The sequence below is a fragment of the Crocodylus siamensis genome, chromosome 2 (genome assembly GCF_052110815.1).
Source record: "Crocodylus siamensis isolate JL-2025a chromosome 2, ASM5211081v1, whole genome shotgun sequence".
Lineage (NCBI taxonomy): Eukaryota > Metazoa > Chordata > Crocodylia > Crocodylidae > Crocodylus > Crocodylus siamensis.
In genome coordinates, this window is record NC_143396.1 from 7,615,105 (window position 1) to 7,628,689 (window position 13,585).

Below are 13,585 nucleotides of genomic sequence, written 5' to 3' on the forward strand. Positions count from 1 at the left end.
TTATTTTATACTTCAACGGCTGATTTCCTTCATTTCATCACTCAACCCCCACTCCCATTTTCTTTCCACCTCCCATTTCATTACTCATCCCCATCCCATTAACTCTCTGCCTCCCAGCTTCATGTTCCTGACCCCCCTCAGCCCTCATACCCCTCTACCTAGAGCGGGGATAGAAGCCTGTCCTGGCTCACCAGCTCTCTAGGTGCACCTAACAATTATATCTAGGGGTCTGCTTAACTCCGGCAAGACAAAGCAATTTTTGTGGCTTGGTTGCATCATAAAAATCTGATTTTGTGGGCATTTTCTGGTGCCCCCACCCCTCACCACTGGCTGACAGATAACCATATATATCTCTAGAAGACAGTAGCTAAAAAACACGTGATCTATGGTTGGCTGCAGTAATTGTCACACTGTCTCCATTTTGCAGTAAGCACTGGGACATTCTAAAACAGCGTATTATATGATTAATACTCTTTTTTTTTTTAGGTTGATTTCGTGGGAGAATTCAGCCAATCCAATATTTCCTGGCGATCGCAGACAACGCAGTTTTTCACTGTTTCCGTGAAAACTGTGAAACCGCAGATTAAGTAGACCCCTAGTTATAGCTTCTAGGCTGGGCTGTGCTCATCAGCCCTCTAGTGGCAAGTCACAGCTATGCAGGATGCGGACAGTCAGAGAAGGTTTTTAGCTCTAAGGTGTGACTGCTCCACACTGGAGTGAGCACCAGGCACTGCTGGGAACTCAGACTGGTGGAGCTGGGGGACTGGGGGGGGTAGTTACAGCCAGCCAGGAATTGGGCGGGAAGGGTTGCAGCCGGTTGGGACAATCTGACCAGTAACGGGAAGGCTGCAAACCCCACCGCTCCTGGCCAGCTGAACTCCCCCCACCCCGCTCCTGTGGGACGCCCCACCAGTCTGAGTGCACCAGCTGTGCCTGGTGAGCACTAACCCTGATGAACACTTGAGCAGCTCAAGGTGCAACGTGTAACAAGGCCCTCAGCCCTTTCTCTGCAGTCCAGTGCTAATTTCACCCTTGCCGGTAGAATAGCAAAGATACTATAATGAGCTGGCCGGTGTGTGTGCGGATCAGCATGAGCTCAGCATTGTGCCATAGTCTCCACAGGGTGAAGACAGCTGGAGATTTGCTGTTACTGTAAGCGATCTGGCCAAGAGGCTTTGGCTTCTATCTCCACCAGTGCGAGGAGGCTCAGTGAGCTTGCGTTCTCCAGCGCAGTGATAACCCTGCATGGGAAAGCAGCAGCACGTTTCCTATCACCCTAACTAGTTGCAGGTGTTGAGAGTGCTAAACCAAAGCACAGATGGGTTGGCCTGACTTGGAGGGGAGGGCTGAGGAGCCTGCCATCCTGCTAAATCAGGAATGAAACACCCCAGCTGCCTCCAGTGCCATGAGCAGGACAACAGAGCAGCTGTTTCTACCCTGCCCGTGCCCTGCCTATACCTGCCTGTTTCCTGCTGTCATCCACAGCCTGGGCTGTGTTAAGTATGGTTTAAACAGGAACTATGGATTCTTGGCCCGTTACCTCGACTAGCTTTTGTGACTCCTTTGTTCCTATGGGTTTACTGCTGGTTTGTTTGCCTCTCCCAGCATTGCTCCCCTGCTCAACCCCTTGTCTTTTGTATTCTAATTTCTTCCTCCTTTTCTACTCTGCTTTACGCACATACATACAGTCACATCCTCCAACGAAGTGAGCTTCAGCTCATGAAAGCTTGAACTATGCATCACTTGGGTGATTTCGAAGTAGTCTGGACATAGGAACAGAGGAATAGTAGGGAACAGAGAGACATAGTTAGCTGTGTTCGTCGGAAGTCAAGTAGAAGGCAGGGTCGATTTGTACCTTGTATACTAACCAAAGGCAATATCTATCTATCTATTTATCTATCTATCTATCTAATTGCCTTTGGTTCGTCTATAAGGTGCATATCCACCTTGCCTCCTACTTGACTTCAGACTAACATGACTATTAGGGCTGTCGACCAGCGTTTTGACGTTTCGACAGAACAGTGTTCTGTTTCGAATTTTGTGTCTAGTCGAAACAGCTATTCTGTTCTGTGGAAACAGGGTCGAAACAGTGAAACTGTTTTGATGTTTCACCTGTAGGATATAGCCTTTTGCAGGCTGGCTAACCTGAGAGAAAACTAAAAGCAGCAGCTGTAGCAGCATCCTCCTACCTACCTGGTAGCACAGTGGAATAACAAGTCCCCAGTCCTGAATCCACAGCACCTCTTTCTCAGCATCTGTATGATCCCTGACATTTTCTCCTGTCCATACAAATCAGATCAGACCCTGCTTAGCTTCTGCCCTGGAAGTCAGGAGCATCCCTTGGTCTATGTGGGACAAGTTCGACGCTGAAGCCAGGCAGGTTCTCAAAAATGCTCCCCTCCAACTTTACTTTCACACATGATGTAGGGTGGTAACAACACTGTTAGGAGTTACCCCTCTTTCCTAAATGGAGGTCTGCTTTGTTGTGCCAGCATAGTGTGAGAAAAGATGCATCTGGACAGCCGTGCCATGGATCCTGCTCAGAGGCCTAGCTCGCTATTTCGGCATCATGGGCAGAGCTGGGGGTGGAGGACAGGGATGTGCCAAGCACAGGAGAACCGGGGCGGTGTAGGGGGGCAGGCAGAGTCCTACCTGCCACGGCTCAGCCTGGAAGGGGGCTGAAATCCCCTTATCAGCCTTACTGTCCATCAGCTATGGGGCTAGCCCTCTCTGAGCCGCTGCTGAATTGTATGTGGAACGACACTGTGAAAGCATTAATTTGGTGGCTTCTGTGAGAGTTAACTCAACCGCTGGGTTGGCCAAGCAGACACTTCCCCTTAAAGCAGCAGCATCTCCCATGGAGAGAGAAGGTGGGAGCTGAAAAGGGGATTCCTGCCCCAGCTCTTCACACCTGGAGCCTCCAAATCCTTGGAATCAGAAATCATGGTAAAGGTGCTATCTTTTATTAGACCAACTTTTGCAAAAAAAATTTCCAAACCCCTGGCACCTTTCTGGCACCACCTGTCTCCATTCCAGCACCCCCTTTTAATCAGTGCCTGGGGCTCACACCATGTTCACCCACCTCTAATTACACTGATGCTACTCCTGGCTTAGCTAATATCATCTGGGGAGGTGGGGTAGGTAAGCCAGCGGGAAAACCCTTCTGCCGCCATACACTGCATCTCTGCAGACACATTGGTGGTAGCAGTGGCTTCCTAGTGTAGACAGGCTTGAGGAGAGACACCAGAATTCAGCCCACCGCATTCATCGTCCCCCACCCCCATCAGCTCCACAGGGGGTACAGGTCACGATCCCTTTTTCCATTCATCAGCAATGGAATCATCCCATAGCCAAGTAGTGACAAGGCCATTACGTTGTCTCTGGGAAAGTTTCCAACAGAGACAGGATCTCATCCATCCTATACAAACCTATTGTCTAACCTCTTAGCAACATGACGTGGTCAACCGAGCTGCAACCACAAGAATTAACACCCTAATCTCCCACAGGTAAAGCAGAGGGGCAACAGCAGTCAATGTCCTGGTGCTATGAGGGATGATAAAAATATGCTTGAGAGATTCAAAGAAAGAAGGCCTCATGTCCTGTTACAGAGGAAGCAACTCCCTGACCCCCTCCCCCACACAGCGGGCACATCTACACGTGCACATTTACTGTGCAGTAACCAAAATGACTGCGCAGTACAGGAGCACGTCTACACATGCACACCCATACTGTGCAATAAATATAGTGACTGACACTGACTGGGGCATATACCTGCATCATGCAGGTATCAAATTAACACCTGATTAGTTACTGCGTAGTAATGCATGTGCAGATGCCTTACTGCACAGTAACACTATGTATGTGGACTGATTTGGGACTATAGCCCCAAGTCAGTCCACACACAGTGTTAATGCATTTTACTGCCTGCATATGTAGATGCCAGCTTATTGCTGCTTACTGTGCAGTAACTTTAAGCCGGCATAAATGCATGTGTAGACACACCCAGTCTGTACCAGTCTGACCATGGGGTAAAATTCATTCCTGACCCCAAATATGGTGGCCAGTCTGACCTTGAGTGGAGGGGCAAGACCCTTTAGCCAGGAATCTCTGTGTTTAAGTCCCAGCAGGAACATCAGCCCTGCCCAGTCACAATCCCCAGCCTTGGCTGCAGCCAGCACCCAATGCCTCTGAGGAAGGCTTAAAAACACCTTGACGCATCTACCAGAAAGTGGGAGAGGGGGCACTCTGTAAAGCCCAGGTGCCTCAGAAGTGCCCATAGTAGTATATAGGCATAGCTATGCCTAGATCATCCCTGACCAGTGGCTGTTCAACCTCTTCTTGAACAGCTCGAGTGATGGAGAGTCTACAACTAGGAGGGCTATCCCCCCATATCACTGGTCTAACAGTGAAGAAACTTTTCCTGGATCCAGATATCCTGTACTGATAAGTACACTAAAGATGAGAAGTCTACGTGAAAGGGTCCTCTGAGTACTTAGGACATAGACCTACCTAATCTCCTCCAAAAACCTCAGTCCTAACAGGTCGCAGGACCAACCGCCACCAGGAGAGAGGAGTAGGACAGACGCAGAACAGCTTCCCTCGTCTCATTGCTGGCATCCACAGACTGGCAAGATGAACGGAGACAGACCTCCCAGGTGACTGCTTTGCAAGCCTATTTATGGTAGATATTTTAAGCGTCTCTGGAGTATCCAAACACTTCAGCTGAACACCAGCATAGACACACAAGTCATTATCATCTCCACTGACTCCATATGAGAGGGCTCTAAAGTGGCTCTCGGCTTTAATGAGCAAACTGCAGGGGAATCAAAAAGCTGCCCTGCACGGCGTCCAGCCTTTCTTTCTCCCTCTTGCAAGTCCTTAGCAGAGCGGAGTGTGCCGACTCTCTCAAGCGCCAGGATGAATGCAGCATCCCAGGTGCTCACCTGCCGTAGACGTATGAGAGCTGGCTGGAAAATAGAGATCTGTCCCCACAGTGGGGAAAGAAATGGGGTCTTGAAAAAGGTTTTGGGAGAACAGAAAGGGAACTTCTTTGGCCTTTCCCATCTCTCCTCCTTTCTCCAAGTCAGGAATGAAGGTGACTTTGAGGTGGGTTGATCCAGGCCGAGCCCCCAGGGTCTTTGCTCCATGCCCCTGCAATCATGCCCGAGAGTGCCCGGAGGACCCTTGTGCCTTTGGCTTTCTCTCCACAGACAGCAAGTAAAACTGACAAAAGCCTCTCAGGAAGCAGCCAGGAAACTACTGTTTTGACTTCTTTTTTCTGATGGAAAAATACAGCATTCAATACAGCACTGGCAGTGTCTGCCCCGGCCACCGCCTGTGGCAGGCTAGGGTGGTAGGTCTGTGTTGTGTCAGGGTTGGTGGTAGTCTTACGATGGTTTGGATGAGATGGTTTGGATAGGGGTGGCCCGGCTCAGGGGGCTGAACTAGGTGACCTCCAGCCTGATCTCTCTGTGACTCTAAATGAAGGCCCAGATCCAGTTCCACCTATTAGATGCCTAGGAGGGATTTAGGAGCCTAAGTGCAATGTTACGCTGTAGGCCAGCTCTACGTGGGGGAGCAGGGGTGCAGTGATGCAGTTGTATGCCCCATCAGCTGTGTGTTGCATGGGCTGTGAGGTCTCTGAGCCACTGCATGGAAGAATCAAGCAGGTGAATGCTCCTGCCTCTCATCCCCGCGCTCTTGCCCTACAACTGCATTCAGCGTGGGCCAGGGGAGGGAGCTGACGATGGGCCCCAGAGCAATAAGGGCAGTGGGGGCTGGGTGAGGAAGAGAGGTGGCCCATGAGCCACCAGTTGACCAGCTCTGCCTTAGACTGTAGAGCAGTCTAAACAGATTATTTCTGACTACAATGACATTTCCTAGGCCCTGACCCCACAAGCAAATAAGCACATGCTGAAGCTTAGAGAGGTCAGTAATCCAATGGAAGTCAAAGTGCATTGCTGGATTGTGGCCTTATTCTTCCCATTGTTTCTACCGTAATGATGATGGCAGAAAATCTGCATTTACAGGTTCCCAACTGAGAGGGGCCACTAGGGTGGATACTATAGGCACACAGACAGTGCCCGCTCCAAGTCTAAGTTAAAATCAGACAGTCCATGCACAAAGGTGTCAGCGAGATAGTCATAAATGAAGACACCGTTACTGGCAGCAAGGATGCAGAGAGGATGAAACCTGCTCCAGAGGTGATTATTGCTTGTCTTATATCAGCAATGTGCTGACATAGATCTTCCCCATGTGAATTAAAGATAAACTGTAGCTCCTGGAAACGCACTAGCTAGACATCCTGAGTCTAGAGGCACGCCTGTTATACTAGTACTTACAACTGCAATATCCACCCTACCCAAAAGGAGACAGTGATAAACCTACCATCCTTAGTCATTGCTAGGGCATTATGGGTGTACCATTATCTCTTGATACTGGCCAGGTAAAAGACGGACTGGCAGAGGAGCTCCCAAGGGGTGGATCCTGCAGTCTTTGAAACCCTGGAGTTGGGGGGAACATGATCAAGCCCCTCTGAAAAGGCACCGAGTTCCCAGCTTTGTTGCTCCCACAGTCAGGGACAGGGTATTGGGTCGGAGGGACGGACGGACAGAAAGAGGCGGGTAGTTCCTACGTTCTGCGATGGACAGCTATAATGACATGCTTGGTTGATCACATCTACACTGCGCTGTTGGCCCCCCATCACCGACACCCTTCCCAAGCCTGTTCCCAGCATGCCCAGCGCATAATCAGTCCTTCAGAAAGGTGATGTCTGAGACAGTCTTCTCCATTTGCTATTCCACAGTACTGGTGAGGGGTCTGGAGGGGGGATGGCCCCCCACTCAAATGCCACAGTGAGCAGCGGTGAAGCAGACGTCATGTCCCCTCTGCCCTGAAGGCAGCTCTGCTTCTCACAGCTCCTTTCCTTTAAAGGCTGTAAAAACTAGAGCGACATCTTGATGGAGTTATTCCATTGACTTCAATGGGGCAAGGATTTCACAGGGTCATAGGAAAATAGGGCTGGTAGGGCCCTTGGGAAGGCATTTCGTCTAGCTCCCTGCTCCACGCAGGACCTGTTTGCATCAGCCTGGGCCAAGTGTCTAAAAACGTCCTTGGATGGAGATCGCACAGCCTCTCTAGGTCATCTGCTCCAATGACCAACCATATAAGAGAGAAAATTCTTCCGTATATCCAACCTTCATTTCCTTTGTGGCAAATTAAGGCCATTACTCCTTCCTTGCCCTGTCCCCTGTAGTGACAGAGAAGAGTTGATCACTACCCTCTTTACAACCATCCTTCACGTTATCAACTCCCCCCTCAGTCTTCTCGTCTCCAGACTAAACAATCCCTGTTCTTGCAACCTTTCCTTTCAAGTCATGTCTCCCAGGCCTCTAATCATTTTTCCCCCAAACTGGGTTTTTTTTTTCCGGAAGAGATGAACCCATGGAGTTTTCCACTTCCACTCTGAGACACCCTGCAAATCATTCCACACAATGATCCATCGATTCAGGTGGGCAAGGACCTTTCCATTATCTTCTCTATGACACAGGCCAATTGCACCCAGTTACACCCCACAAGTGAGCTTTTTAACTTCTGTGCGACTAAAGCACATCCTCCAGAGAAGCATCCACCCTATTTTGATGTGAAGGCATCCATTTATCACGTTCCCCGATAGCTTGTTTCATTAGTTAACAACTCTCAATGCTAAGAGCAATTCTTGTTCCTCCACTGCAAAGAGGTCGTATGTTTTTATACTGGCTCAACCTAGCTGTCAGACTATCAGGGAGCCCAGTGCCGTAAGTCCCCGTGGAAAGACCAGAATATCTTGCTTCTGCTACTAATCCATTGCACTGACTTGAATGGAACAGATCAGGGGAGTAATTGGACTATTTTAATTCCTGACTGCTACAAGTGTCAGTCCTGGCAAGGATGGCTGAATTGTTCATCTTTCCAGGTCCTGCTATGGAAGGTATCATCAGGTGGTGGTTTTGCATGAGACTGACATAGGTTTATTGCAAAACCCACTGCGTGCATCCACACATCCTAGTCACATGGAGTAATAAACTCTGGCACATATTGTGCTGGAGTTTATTGCTCCCAGGCACTGCATCTTCACGTGTGCCCAGGACTCCAGCACATTAAGCTGAGTCAGAGCAGCCCCGGGGACCTGGGGGATCAGTCTGCCAACCCGGGGTGGCTCTACCCCGGCTCAATGTGCTGTGGAGGGGCTGGCTGGGATGCTCCATAAGGATGGGGCAGGCTGGTTAGCTGCACAAGGATGCTCCAGTGTGGGGCTAAGCAGCAGGCAGTTCCTGCACTGAAGCACCATTATGCCCCAGCCAGCCCCAGCCACATCTACATGTGCGTTGTTGAGTAGTAAATAATACTGCTGCAGGATACTGCTTGTGTTTACAAGTACTAACCTACGGTGGCATTTATTAGTTTACTGCAACCTAAGAGGGCCGCACATGCAGACATGGAGACTTTAATCTGGAGCTAATTAGGCAACTCCATAGTAAATGTCTCATGTAGACGTGCCCACTATAACTATTATGTGTGTATGAGCATGTGGTGGTACAAAGGAGCTAGGTGATCCCCACTTTGACTCTGGTTGAAGTGAAGTTATGGTTGAAATGGCTTCACTACATGTAATGATTGAAAGTCCCGAGCAGCCACCCCACTCCCGTTTTGAGGCCACTCCCCTTTTGTCCACATCCCTCGTCTTCCAAGCGAGTTTTCCAGGTGTGAGAGCAAGTGAAGACCAGCTGAGTTACTTATTGTGGGCAAGCTTCAGGGTTGAACCAGAGGGGCCTCAAGCAGCAGAAGACTTTACTTTCTGCCTTGGGCATTGATTACAGTCAGCTCTTGAGTCAGGCTTGTTTTCTGAGGCCCAACTACTGGGATTCTTCGGGAGAAGGCACTGCCCTCCCTGCTGTTTGACCACTTCAGTTCCAGGACTGGTGTAAATGTGGGACTATCTTGATTTACACTCAAAATATGCCAAGTCACTGATTTTTCTCCCATTGGGAACCAAGCTGCAGGGTCTCAGACATCAACTGCTGCTTGAGAGAAGACCAGCATGGGACTTTGGTGTAAAAAAGAAGGGGTAACAGTTATAGAGAACTGGATTTCAGCATAGCTATGCTTGGGGTTTGAGCAAGTTACAACCCGAGTCCTGCCATATTCTTCATAAAACTTGCTTTCCTGAAATCCCTACTCCGAGCCAGTCCCGTACAGAGCGCTCACATTCCTGGCTGGAAGGTCGGTATCCTGCTTCATTAAAATGAGGCTGTGTTTATGAAGTACAAGAAGAGGCATGGGATCCAGGCTGCTATAGGAACTTAATTATATTAATTATAGGGGTGATTATCTTTGAGACTCCCGAAGGCTAGGTTAGGCCCCAGACATCTGGAGAAGGACCAGTATTGTCTCTCTCTTTAAAAAGGGGCAGTAAAAGAAAAACCGGGGGAATTAAAAACCAGTCAACTTAATGCTGATGCCTGGAAAGATACTAGAACAATTTATTAACCAATCCATGTTTAAGTATCTAGAGTATACTGAAGCGATAAGGTGCACTTGACGTGGACTTGTCAAGAACATATCGCATCCCACCGATCTAATTTCCTTCCTTGACAGTATAAGTGGCCTAATAGATAAGGAGGCAACCACAGATCTGATATGTTTTGACTTTTGGTAGTCATTTGACATGGTCCCTCGTGATATTCTGATAAGGGAACTAGGGAAACACCGTCTAGCTGTCTTACTAGAAAACGGAGGTACAAAAACATGCTCAAGGACTAGAAGTCAAAGGCGGGCTATTTAACAGGGATGGTATATCAAGGGGGGGGGGTCTCTCTGGTTCCAATACTATTCCCCGCTTTTATTTCCCTGATGGAGAGAAAATATAATTATAAAATCGGGGGGTGACCCGAAGCTGGGAGGGGGTTGCAAGCACTTGGGAGGAGAGGATTAGAAGTCGAAATGATCTCGGTGCAATGAAGAAGAAACAGCTTGAGACAAAACTCAGCAGAGGCAAGAGCAAAGGAAGGAGAAATCATATGCACAACAAGAGAAAGGACTGAACGGCTGTGCTGGCAGCAGCACCGCAGAAACGAATCTGGGGGTTATAATGGATCACTGACTGAGTGTGAGTCAACAATGCAAGGCTGTTACAAAATAGGTAACTCTCATTCTGGGATGTGTGAACAAGAGGGCTGCGTGTTTGACATGGAAGGTAATTATTCCGCTCTTTTTGGCCCTAGGGAGGCCTCAGCTGGGATGCTGCATCCCAATTTTGGCACCATACTTAAGGAAACATGCTGACAAATTGGAGAGAGCGCAGAGGAGAGCGGCAAGAATAATAAGATAACGTGACCTGCGAGGAAAGGTCACAGGGACTGAATTGGTTTAGTCAGGAAAAGAAAACAGTGATGGGAGATGGGGTAATGGTATTTCAATATGTATATGGTTTGCCACGAGATGGTGATCACTTGTTTTTTTCTGGACATTGGGTAGGAGGGAGGAGGGTAAAAGGAGAAGAAGTTGGCTTACTTTGCAGCAAAGGAAATTTAAGTTAGACATTAGGGAAAATATTCATGCTAGCTAAGCATTAGCAAGGGTCGCAGAGGAGGTAGTAGAATGAATCCCTATAATTTTGTGCAGGGTTTTAAGAACAGGTTAGACCAACATCTGCCAGGTGCATTTGAGTGCGTGTCGAAGTAGAGGGTTGCATTAGATGACCTCTCATGCAGCCTCCCAGGCCTATATTTCTATGATTTTATGAATCTGTAATTCATGAAGGTGTTTAGGGGGTTGTTCATGTGTCTCTGTGTTTGTTTAAACATAAGTGTGGTAGTGTTAATGTGAAGTTGCAGCCACGATGGTCCAGGATTTCTCTAAGAGGGAAGGATTTCTTGGGGTGATATCTTTTATCAGACATACTGCATAGCGGAGGTAGAGTTCGATAAACTTTCAAATGCAAGACATTCTTCACCCAAGAACGTATCCCAGCCCTTAAAATCTAGAAGAATTAATCCTCATCTCATCTCACACTACTATTAATCAGAAGTCTTTTTCCTGAACTCAACAGCATCACACCAATGTCAGACCAAAGCAAGGGAGCAGCAAATCAAGTCCCTGGTACTGCATGAATCCCACACCCATGCCAGAATAGTCCTGATGAAGATGTTGGACTTAAGGCTCCCCAACTACACTGGTGCAAATCAGGAGTAACTCCACTAACATTGATAAAGTTGAAAAGGTGTAAACCTAGTGCCAAAGAAGAGGGAGGCTCAGTGGAGCCACTCTTATGAGTAACCCCACGAGGATTTGCCTTTCTCCGCACAACTGATGACGTGCTCTGAAGCTCCAGGCCTTACAAATAAGCTCCATGCTGCTATTATGCCTTGTTGAAGAGACCCTAGAAAAAGCTGAACGACTCAGGGGACAGCTGTGATATCCACAAACAGCCTGACTAGTGTGTCATGTCTCAGATATCAATAGAGGCATCTTTCTCTTCCCCCTTGAAATGCAGGCCAGGATTTGGACAAGGTACAGGGAATGAGATGTGGGGGAGGAGACTTACTGGGCATCTGGGTGCTCTCCGGTAGCTATTCATGTGCTCAGTCTTACCCCAGGGTAAGCTAAACTGCAGTAAGTTTCCCCTCTCGTTCAGAGCTAAGGCATTATGGTTTAGCTTCTCCTTCCCATAGGGTAAGAGAAGGCAGACAGGTAGTTACTGGGCTCGTCTACATGTTCATGAATGCACTTGAGATACTGCACGTTTAGTTTAGTACTGCCTTTATAAAGTACTAACTGAATGCGCAGTAACTAGAGTTACTGCACAGTAGCACTGGCGCACGTCTTTTTAGTGACACTGCGCATTAGCCTAGTAATACCACGCGGTCGGCTATTAGCATGTTTTGTGCTGTGAGGCGCTATGCCCAGTGTTGTTAAGCTAATGCGTAGTTAACACCTTGTGTAAATGTGCCCACTATGGAGCAAAAGTAAATCCCTACCTCCTTTTAATTTGCTGTGATGTGTTTGGTTTGCCACCTTGGATCTCCCTCCCGACACACTACCCGCATCTCCCACAGAGCCTCCTGTTTGCTCATCTTCTGCCTGTTACTCTTGCATTTGTGGTTGCCCAGAGGCCAACGTCAACTGGAGGGGTGGCAAGTGCTCTCACATAGCCTGTTTCATGGCCTGGCAGTTAGGGTATTCTCCTGTGAAGTGAGATGTGGAGCTGTGTTCACTCAGAATATGTCACGGAGGTTTCCCACTTCCCCTGTGAGTGCTCTAGCCGCTAGGTATTGTGCAAAGAGTGGGCCCTGCCACCCTGTTGGGAATTGAAAGTGGTGGGTGCTTTGTGCTGCAGCCCACACCGTGTGTGGCACCTGGCGCCTAGGTGCTTTGGACCCTGAGATGATGGAGGTGGCTCATCATAGCTCCAGGGAGGGGTGGGTCTTTGGACACCCCAGTGCCCTATCTCCTATGGTCTAGCTCTAGGTGCTTCCCTGCTTGGCACCTAGGAGCTATGGGTGGCACTTGCAAGCTGCCTCTCACTTTCCACTTCATGAGGATCCCTGGCTTGTTGAGTCCCCCTCCTGAGGTCAGGCCCTTGCTTTCTAGATGTGCTTACATGGAAACACCGATGAGAACAATTTGGATCTGGGCCGCCTTCTTTCATAGCCCCAGTTCCTCCTTGGAGACAGGAGCGCTGTCCTACTTCAGGTCTCATGAATCACCCTGATACTTCAGGGATTGGGGCTAGCTTACTATCTGTTAGCTAGCTCCAAAGTGGGAATCTTCACCACCCAGAGAGACAGCAAGGTGGCTTTTCCTCTGTTGTCCATTGTAGGGTCCATTTCCTCCAGGCCAAAAAGCACAGGGAAGGGCCATGGCAGGCAATCCAAAATGAGGAAAGCAGAGTAGGGAGAGCATAGGGAGGGAATCTGGGATGAATTGCTCGAGGAGGGAGATCAGGTGTTGGAGAGTGATGGAGGGAAGACTTGGATGGGATGAGTTTGGATAGATAATCTGGAATGGGGACTAGCCAGGTGAGGAGTGTGAGGAGGTGAAGCTTGGATTACCTTTGCAAAGAAACCAGGGACTGAAAGAGCCTGGACCCAACGATGTGTCAGGTCCCTCCCAGGCCCTAACAACTATGAGGCTATGAAACATAAGATGGGAAACTGGAAGGGGCAGAAACAGGCCCAAGAGGGAGAGAGGTTTGGAGGACCAAACCAGTACACAGTGCTTCTCTCCAGAGCCTCGGGTGGAACCGGCAACCCCTGAGATTCATCACTTCTCGACGGCCTAGCAAATATCTGAAATCCACCTGCAACATTTGGGTCTCACTTGGGTCTCATTTCCCTAGCAGCAAGTCCGCATAGAGGATAATAGCTTGCTACTGCTACCAGTCACTCTGTTACCTGGAAGAGCCGGCTGGCCCCAATCTGCTGAGGACACATATGTGGGAAGGTTTTTGGTTCTATCCAGTCAAATTTCTGGAGTTTTAACATGACATTAAAACAAGGTTAAAGTGGTCTCCTTAGACACAACACTTTCAGAGCAAAGCTAATTT

At 48.7% G+C, this 13,585-nt stretch overlaps 1 protein-coding gene across 1 annotated transcript in view; it reads right to left on the reverse strand.

The window, feature by feature from the left end:
* The window catches only part of GFRA4 (GDNF family receptor alpha 4), a 129,582-nt gene that overhangs the window by 50,132 nt on the left and 65,865 nt on the right, over nt 1–13,585 (reverse strand). The window lies entirely within an intron of this gene.